General features: G+C 33.0%; 2 non-coding genes across 2 annotated transcripts; one reads left to right on the forward strand and one right to left on the reverse strand.

The window, feature by feature from the left end:
- Positions 1–7,555: 7,555 nt before the first annotated feature.
- LOC128677994 (small nucleolar RNA U3) lies at positions 7,556–7,752 on the reverse strand. The gene has a single exon (XR_008405596.1). It is a non-coding gene; the product is annotated as a small nucleolar RNA U3 (small nucleolar RNA).
- A 2,366-nt stretch (positions 7,753–10,118) lies between these two features.
- LOC128677993 (small nucleolar RNA U3) lies at positions 10,119–10,316 on the forward strand. Its single transcript, XR_008405595.1, has one exon. It is a non-coding gene; the product is annotated as a small nucleolar RNA U3 (small nucleolar RNA).
- The last annotated feature ends 544 nt before the right edge of the window (positions 10,317–10,860 follow it).

The following is a 10,860-nucleotide window of genomic DNA, read 5'->3' on the forward strand; positions in this document are numbered from 1 at the left end:
CGCAGGTTAAAGTTAACATATTTAAACTAGTTATGTAATTTGAATTTCGAATTAATTTTAGTACCTAAAAGTAATATAGTATTCTGAAAATACTGTAACGTTTTCAGAAACGTAACGTTTTAATCTACAAAATAAACATTAGAGTGTCAAAAGGAGTAAATCTTTTGGAAAGCTCTTAAAAGAACTGTAAAAACTTTGTGTCAGACTTATAACAGTTATTATTTCTTTTGATTGATTGAAAAACAGAACTTCACGTGAACGAATTTAGTAACTTTCACATTATTAAGTTTGTTGATTAGATTATAATTTTATCTTTGTAAAGGTGTATTTGTGAGAAATCAATTACTAGTATTTTTAAGTTCAGGGGAAAGTGTATCTGTGGGGAATAATTCGTTCATCAAATTCTACAAATATAATATATAATATTATATTATAAATGTGAAAGTTTGTGAGGATGTATGTATATATGTTTGTTACTCTTTCACTATGAAATCGAATTATATAGTTATGGATTGAATGGTACACGTGTAGAATAACACATAGGGTTCTTTTTGTCCTGAAATTCCCACGGGAGCTAAGCCCGGGGGCACACTAGTAATCTTATAACTCTAAAAAATAGACTTGTAGTTTGAAAAGTAATAATATTTTTGTAGTTGAAACGGTGGTGTAAAAACCACCGATTTTTAATATTCATTTCACTACAACTTTTGGACGACTAAATCGATTTTGATCAAACATATCTAAGAACTACTAACGAAGAACCACCGCATAAAAATTAGCTATCAAATAAAAACACCGCATCCAAATCTGTTCACCTGTTGATGGGCTACACATACAGACAGACAAACACACTTAGCGGACAAACGCGTCTTTTTGCATCGGGGTTTATAAAAAGATATATTTCAAGAAAGATAATTATTCTAAAGTCGTTTTTATTATTGGACTACGCGAATTTAGGTATCAAATCCAAGAATAAAACCATGGAAATGAAGAAAAAAAAAATTTAAAAACCGAAATTTCCACGTTATTTAGATCAAAATTTAAACAGACATTGCAAATGGTGCAGTCATTAATCACAAAATATCTCAACGTGCATATATTTAATATGAATATCCTAATGTATGCCGCAGAGAGCCGGGATTCTGGCGGTACGTGATCCGATTGAAAGTTTCAACTAAGCACTCTATAAATTTCAAGAGAATTAGGTCACATATTTTTTTCACTTCGAATCAAGAATAGTTTATGATAATATTGGCACAAAACTCACTAAATATTAGTAGGATAGTTGGATTAGCTGCGCTTCGAAATTTTATGGGTTAGATTATAATTTTATCTTTGTAAAGGTGTATTTCTGAGAAATCAATTACTAGTATTTTTTAAGTACAGGGGAAGTGTATCTGTGGGGAATAATTTGTTCATCAAATTCTACAAATATAATATATATAATATTATATTATAAATGTGAAAGTTTGTGAGGTATGTATGTATATATGTTTGTTACTCTTTCACTATGAAATTGAATTATATAGTTATGGATTGAATGGTACACGTGTAGAATAATACATAGGGTTCTTTTTCACTTCGAATCAAGAATAGTTTATGATAATATTGGCACAAAACTCACAAAATATTAGTAGTAGATTAGCTGCGCTACGAAATTTCTTAACAATCCGTCCATGATTTCGTGAAAGGGTGAAAAACATGTACATATATTATGTACATCCTCACGAACTTTTACATTTATTAATTAATATACAATAGTATATTAATTAACTACTACTTAACTGCGCTCCTGAGAAAACCTTCTAAAGAAACAAGCAGATTTTTTATTAATTTCACAAATTAAAAAATATCTTCTTCATGGCACAGTCGTATTTCTCATGGCTGAGGGTCGTGGTCACTACAACAACTTTCTTGGTACTGTTAATGGAATGGTATGCCATTGCCTTCTGCATTTCACACACATGTTAATAATAATCAACCAGTGTGCAGGTTTCCTCACGATGTTTTCCCTCACCGGAAGCAAGTGGTGGTCGATGAAAACTGCTATACATTAGTGAGATTGGTATAGACTCATGTGGGACGTGTAGGATTCGAACCTGGGACCTTTCGATTCACAGGCAGAAGATTTGACCATTACAACATAACCGCTTCTAAAAAAATATACGAAATAGAAAATGGCAAAAATATTTGTAATTATCATCTTAAATTAACAATTTATTTTCTGTTTATCAAACAGAGACTCGCGACCATATTCTAACTCAATTTATACCGTGAGAACTACTGTGAAAATGTTGCAAATTAATATGTCAAAAATTGTGTGTAACATGATGGAACCAGGGTGGAATCGAGCAATAATTCCGCAATGTCATCGACTAAATTAAAACTTTCCTTCTTTCAATCTCACCGGCTTTGTGTGTTTAACACATTGAAATGAAAAATATGGAGTTGGCATTTATTAATACCGTTTGGCCGCAGCTTCGTCCGCTCATAACATCTCAGAATTTGAGACACTTATCGCGATGAAACTTAAGATTTTGAATGAGATGATCCGCTATTCATCTGTGAAAACTGCATCCAATTCCATCTAGTAGTTTTCGCGTGATACACGAACAAACATACAGACAGACAGATAAAACAAAAATTCTAAAAATAATTGTTTTGGCTTCTATTAGTCCCATAAAGACACCTTATATTTTTTTGCTATAATATCTCCTATGTATAGACATAGCCCATATACAGTTTTATAATATGTATAGATATACAAGAAGTACAAAAGGGCCAAAGGTACTACGTGTGACGATAATGGACCTTGTTGCATGGTAATAAAAGTAATAATATTCTCACCACCAATTCTTGTAAGAATTTTGGGATTTCTCTCTTACAAATGAGCGTTTTTACGGTTCCTCTCTTTATCGGAGCCCAGGGTTCGCTTTCCTATTTATTTTGTTTTCCACTTCACTTGACTTTCAGCATATTTAGTTGTCAGGCCATTGACACATATCCTTCTTGACGACGGCAAGCCATCACTATTGGATTTACTTATTCCGGGAACGGTGTGGCCAGACATTTGACGACCTCGGTGGCGCAGTGGTAACGTTCTTGCCACTGAGAACCGAGAGGTCTCAGTTTCGATTCCCGGTCGGGTCATGATGGAAAATGATCTTTTTCTGATTGGCCCGGGTCTTGGATGTTTATCTATATGTATTTGTTATAAAATATAGTATCGTTGAGTTAGTATCCCATAACACAAGTATCGAACTTACTTTAGGGCTAGCTCAATCTGGGTGATTTGTCCTAATATATTTGATTCTTGTAATTTATAGGTTTTAGCATAACGTGACAGTACTCACATAGACGATAGTCCTGAAGTTTATCTGATTGAAGGGCTTGAGATAAAACTTATTGAGCTATCCCATGTTATATTTTACATAAATATTTAATTTACGTAGCTATATTAAAATTTGTACACCATTCTATAGTAAGTCGAAGTGTTTAAAGATTTTATGTATCAATTTACACGCGTTTTTTGCAAGTAAAATATCTTTTATATGTTTTTTAACCCGTGACGCAAAAAGAGGGGTGTTATAAGTTTGACCGCTATAGTATGTCTGTCTATCTGTGTACATGGCACCGTAGCTAATTAACGGCTGAGCGGATTTGGATGTGGTTTTCTTTATAGATAATTTTTATGCGGTGATTCTTAGATGTGTTTGAACAAAATCGGTTCAGCTGTTCAGAATTTGTAGCGAAATGAATATTGAAAGTCGGGTTTTTTTTGTCTTTTTAATTTGTCTAACAAATAAAATTGTTTCATATGTACCAAATTCGAGTTATAGATTTTAGATTTACCACAACTGACACATCAAACAAACATCTCTAACTGTGACAGTTGACTGGTAGTGTCGCGTATTAAATTAAATAAGTAACTGGCTGGTAAAATATTTTTTTATTTGAAGAACAATATTCTTCCTCTCCGTTATCTTATAATGAAATGCGACTGTCGAATGCAAACAAAAGGTCATTTCATTTACCGTGTACCACAATGCCTCGTGTTGTGTACCAATCAACCGACACTCGAGGTGATACGAGCTGCGATGTGCACGTCGGTTTATTACAAAATGTACAGACAGCAAAAAAGTTTCTTCCACAACCAGTTTTCAAATAATAATATACGCATTAATAATAAACTTACTTGAAAATAATAGCCCATACACAGTAGTTTTAAAAAAATAGAATGTAAGCTTCGTCGTATTTGTCATCATAATTTCACTATGGCTCTATGTCAATTCGGATGTAAAATTATTACCATACCAATATTATTTTCCATACTAACGAAATGCCATAAATGCGAAAGTCTGTCTGTCTGTCTGACTTGTCTGTTCAGCTTTCACAACCGCTGGACCAATTTTGATGAAATTTCGTATGAATGTAATTAGACTCCGTTCAAGCAAAGGCTACTTTTTGTATAATCAACCCTAAAATTACTATAATTGGGGTGTGAAAGTTTGTATGAAAATTATGTTTTTTTCAAATTCACGCGGGCGATGCCGAGGGCAAAAGCTAGTTTGAAATTTATTTTACATTGTTTTCTTTTCTGTTTGAATACAACAATTCTTCAATTATCTTTACCGTCTGTCAGTCACAATGTTATCATGACAACATTACGGCTACTAATGCGGTGGCACAGTTGAAATGAGCACAATGTATTTTTATGATGGGGATGTACGGTCAGCAAAAATGTAACTGACGTTTTTAATAATTGTAATACTTGAAAAGTATGTGAGAAAAACGACACGCCATTTTCGTGTGTTGAAATAAAATTTCTTATTCGGGAAACACTTTCAATCTTGTGTGAAAACCACAGAAATTGAAAAAATAAGACAGATATAAATTATATCTGCTCTCCTAATAATAATACCATTATGTCCACGACCGCATACACTATTGGCGTGTGGTTCCGCCCTAAAATAGGACTACTCTGTGGATATTGTACACATAGCGTAGGCAGCTAATGTGCGACCATAGCGCAAACGGCTTCGTGGCATCATAGTCCCGAAAACAACGGGATCAGGTGGAAATAAAACAGAGAGAGAAACAGATCCCACTGCGCACCAGATAATACTTATATTCTGAAGCTGACTGTATAAGCTTCAGAGTATAAGTATTATCTGTTGCGCAGTGGGATCTGTTTCTCTCTATGTTTTCTTCTCCAAAAGTCAGTTCAAATTTTCCCTCTAAATCTGTTTTGTATGTACTTTAAACATGTATTGGATTCTTTATTCGACAAAAACTTTACAGAAGAGTATCCACAACATGCTTCGTCAAAAAGTACAGCGAAATATATCCGCAACAAGCTTCGTCAAATATAAAATAGAAAAATATCCGCAACAAGCTCCGTCAAATATAAAATACAAAAATATCCGCAACAAGCTTCGTCAAATATAAAATAGAAAAATATCCGCAACAAGCTCCGTCAAATATAAAATAGAAAAATATCCGCAACAAGCTCCGTCAAATATAAAAAAGAAAAATATCCGCAACAAGCTTCGTCAAATATAAAATAAAAAAATATCCGCAACATGCTTCGTCAAATCATGTACAGTCAAAAGCACATCAACCTACACAAATTCCTTGCAATCTCGCCACTCTCCAAAATTATTGTCCTAAGCTATAACCAAATGTTTCTTTTATCCTGCAAGCATCATAGTTATCCAGGCTAAACATTGTTAGATATTTAGCATAGTACTGCTGTTACTACAAGACTGTCAAACTGTGCACAATCTTGTTACGTTTCCAGGCATAATGGTATACAAGTTAATTTACTTAGAACGAGCAGAGTACAGTTTCGAATTAGCAGTACTGTTCTTGAGCATTTATTGAAATGTGAATTCTGTTACGTTCAAATTAAAGTGTTCTCTATCCAGAACTAGATCTATATTAGTATCTAGTCGTTTTTTATTTTCTTTTATTTATTAAGTACAATCAATTGTGTAACCCAATGGCAATTGAACATAACACAACAATAGGGCGAGTTTAATACATACAATAAAAAAAAATATTTCGCTTTGATACAATTTTTTTTTATGTTGAAAATAATAGATGTGTCGAAAAATCTACATTTGCAATATTAGTTACATGTCTATAGAATATTAATTATGAAGTATGTTTTGTTACAATTTTAAGATTCGGGTATTTTTGCTGTAATACGTCACCATAAATAGGAAGCAAGTGGTACAGCAAAATACTTTACATGAGTCAGATCGGTATACAAACTCATGTGGCACAAGTAGAATTCCAACCTATGACCTTTCGATCACAGGCCTCAGGAGGGTCTTAACCACTGGATCGCCATCCATTATAAATAAATATACATCATCAGTCATCGGTTCATATATTTTTATTTATAATTTATAAAAATATAATCGAAAATTCTAAACATACCTGTCTCCGAGAGAAAGAGAATCTTAGATGAGATTACTTGAAATCATTGATTTTTTTAAAAGTATTTTCGTATAATTGATAATTTACTCAAATTTGTTATTGTGAATCCACGATTTTGCTGACCTTACATAGCACGGAAACTCCAAATAGGTATGTTTTGCTCGTTTCCGAAGGAATTGTTTCAGTCTTTATAATTAAACCGACAGTGAGCTAACAGCGTTTATTCAACTCATCGTTGTAGGATTTTCCGTGTATGAGGAGATTTAACAAGTGTACATACAAAGTTGTAAAAATGCTACAAAATACGGTGTGCCTCAGGGCAGCAAACATGAACCCTGGAAATACCAATCATGTTCGTTTCACGACCACCTTTTTTATTCAAAACAAACATTCTATTTTTTGTTTTGAATTCTGTTAAAATAAAATTGATTTTGACAACAACAAACAAAATATAAATACGGGGTCTACTGCTGACTTTTAAAATAAATTTTTGACCCTGGTCTTTGACGTACTGTGGATGAAGGATTTGTGAAAAAGTTCAGACGAAAGAAATACGTGATAATGTCTGGAATAGGCAACTAATTATAAAACTAAATATTACACATAAGTTATATTTTTAATGGTTTAATATACATTGACAATAATTAATTATTCTATAAATAGGTATCTAATTTACGTATAATTCATCAACAAGCAATTTACATAGGTATATGAAGTTATACTTAGTATCGTAGGTTGAGGGTCGTGGTCATTACGTGGAATGGAACATACGCAACAACTTTCTTGGCATTATTAATGGAGTAGTTTGCCATTGCCTTCTCGATTTCACACACAAGTTAATAATAATCTACCAGTGTGCAGGTTTCCTAACGATGTTTTCCTTCACCGGAAGCAAGTGCCACCACTTGCTTCTATGAAAACTACATGAGTCAGATTGGTATACAAACTCTTGTGGCACGAGTAGGATTCGAACCTGGGACCTTTCGATCCACAGGCGGGCGTCTTAACCATTACACCACTTCCGCTTACTACATTAATGAAGTATAAAAAACGTTACAATACATCGCACAAAATTTAAGATATTTAAGAAATTGAAAATAATTAAAAAATAACCACTCAGAAAGCGACAGTATCCCACCCTCCCAAAGGGAGCGAACGATCATCGAGGGCTGATGGCAAGCTGCCACCGCCCGCCTCACGCTCAGGACACCGCGCCACGTCTCCTCATCATGGTTAGTGAGGCCCCGCATATTGCGAGCGTCTATGCGAAGAGCTTACTATAGAAATGATCCTATGAAGTAAGGTCTTGCAGTTGACTCGTCGCGCCTGGGTAGTCATTTTGTGCGAAAAAATCTCTACAGCGCGTTTCAACAATATTGTAAATAGCACAGTGACATCTAGCGGAACCATTTGGCAACTATTGCACATGCCCATTTAGAAGCAGTATTATTTACACTATAGTTAATTAGGGTAAAAAGGTATAGTTAATTGTTTTCACATTTATCCATCATATATCTTTATACATACAATAATAATAATAAAACTGACAACTTTTGTTGTTAAGAAATCGCTTGCGTATGCGCGCATACGTTGAAGTGACGTAAGCAATTAACGACCGATAACCGTGCGAGCCTGACATTGACCGATATCTTGGGATGCCGTATAATATCCATATTTTCATATTAATTAATACTACTTTTAATACTATTTTTTTGTTTGCAATGAATAAACTCAAAAACGACTGGTCCGATTTGATGAAATTTGGCACAGAGACAGGGGAATCCTTCAGGAGCAACATAGACCTACTTTCTTATTATGGTTTTACCGAATGAAGTCGAGACAGATCATCTAGTTATTTATATTTAGATAACGATGTTTTATGGCCGTGTTGCATGTTTGTTGTGTGCATCATACAATTATTAATACTAAACATCGCTAACTTTTTATGTATACTTACTTACCTCTTAAATAATGTAATGTTACGGTAATTCATTACATCTAACCACATAGTTAGGTATTTTTAAATACATTTTTATCATATTTTTATTATATTTTAAATACATTTATATTATACTTACCTCATAATAATGTAATGTTACGGTAATTCATTACATCTAACCACATAGTTAGGTATTTTTAAATACATTTTTATCATATTTTTATTATATTTTAAATACATTTATATTATACTTACCTCATAATAATGTAATGTTACGGTAATTCATTACATCTAACCACATAGTTAGGTATTTTTAAATACATTTTTATCATATTTTTATTATATTTTAAATACATTTATATTATACTTACCTCATAATAATGTAATGTTACGGTAATTCGTTACATCTAACCACATAGTTAGGTATTTTTAAATACATTTTTATCATATTTTTATTATATTTTAAATACATTTATATTATACTTACCTCATAATAATGTAATGTTACGGTAATTCATTACATCTAACCACATAGGTATTTTTAAATACATTTTTATTATACTTATAGATATTTTGAATAAGATGAAGATTAAAAAGGATTTTTGTTTTAAAGTACCTAACTTTGAAGTCTATTTTTAACACATGACAAAAATATTTGTCCCTGGACAAATATTTTTGTCATTCTACACCAAGTATTTATGACTTGTCTCAAAACTTTCATTACATTTCAGATTGATATATTTAATTGAGCATTACCATTCTAATTGATTAGTAGCATATGGATTAAATTCGTATAAATTATCGCTCTAGATTGATATGTGAAAGTTGCTCGTCAGGTCATTACAGATCGATGCTTTTAGTAGATTATTTCACTCGATCACCGAACGACATTGTCTTCCCTTGACAGATAATCCATCTAGCGCCCTAATTCATCCACATACGAAAAAAGGCCTTGTAGCTTTAGTTTAAAGCAATTAATTATTGAAAGACACTTAAGCACCGATTTAAATCTTATTCAGCGTTCTACACCTAAGTGTTTTTATTTAGCTTGTCTAATTGAAGATCATCAAAGAGTCATAATAGCGAGCCTGGGATGCACGAGTTAACGCAAATGCCGAGTCAGGGAAAATGACGAGTTAGACATTTTCATGAAATTGACGAATAAGGGAAACGATATTGTGATAAGGTTTTATCATAAACAATGTTTCCATCGTATTTTTCCTTCACTTCAAATATTTGTCCTAATTCTTAAGAAAGTAGTTAAAAATCTAATCTTTTGCTATTAAAACATACATTTTCTTATAAAATTTACAAATGTTACGGTTTTTACATATTTTTTTTTATTCTCATATAATTTTTATCTTTGTAAAGACTACTAGAAAATAAAGTCCTGTTATTAAATTGTAATGTTTTAGATTAGATTAAAATAAAACTCTGAAACCACTACTAGTTAAATTTCAATTCTGTATGAGTTTTTTCATATAATAAAAACGAATATAAAATACCTATTCAAAGTATGCGACAAAAGTAACACGTTACGTCACAACATACCACAAATAACGGTCAATGCCAAGTCAACGCACGCCTATTTATTACGTCACTCTTAAACGTGCGCATGCGCAGTAACTGCCAAATTGTTCCGATAGATGTCACTGTGCTATTTACAATATTGTTGAAACGCGCTGTAGAGATTTTTTCGCACACAATGACTACCCAGACGCGTTGAATCATCGGCAAGACCTTACTTCATAGGATCATTTCTATAGTAAGCTCTTCGCATAGACGCTCGCAATACGCGGGGCCTCACTAACCATGATGAGGAGACGTGGCGCGGTGTCCTGAGCGTGAGGCGGGCGGTGGCAGCTTGCCATCAGCCCTCGATGATCGTTCACTCCCCTCGGGGAGTGTGGGATACTGTCGCTTTCTGAGTGGTTATTTTTGAACAATTTTTGACTATTATTATTATCATGATGCATTAATGCATGTTTATTAATAAGAAGTTGTCACTTACTTATTTTTTTAAACACTACGCCTTTTATTCTTTAAAACACTATAAATTAATTCTTAAAATTTGAAATATTAAAATGTAATAATTAAAGTGAAATACGACAAATCGTATCACTCAGTCAATTGTAAATACAGACAGTAGTTACCCTGCATAAACCAGCGGTAATAGCAGCGAGTTTGCAATAAATTTGGGTAGGTTGATGTGCTGTTGACTGTACATTGCTTTTAATTCGATGTACGATTTGTCGTATTTTACAAGATTCTTTGTTTTTCAATAATAATAACAAACAATAACAAAAGTATTACGTAATTTTCAACTTATGTAACCTGTTTTTCTGTGTCACACATTCCAAAACCGTTTCAAGGTTTGGTGAAATTAACATTAAAACTCATTAATTACAAAACAATACTCCCGAAACAGGTCACTATGGGTGCCGGCAGCCGACCCGATACATTATATATCAGGGTTC

This window comes from Plodia interpunctella, chromosome 18 (assembly GCF_027563975.2).
Source record: "Plodia interpunctella isolate USDA-ARS_2022_Savannah chromosome 18, ilPloInte3.2, whole genome shotgun sequence".
Classification (NCBI taxonomy): domain Eukaryota; kingdom Metazoa; phylum Arthropoda; class Insecta; order Lepidoptera; family Pyralidae; genus Plodia; species Plodia interpunctella.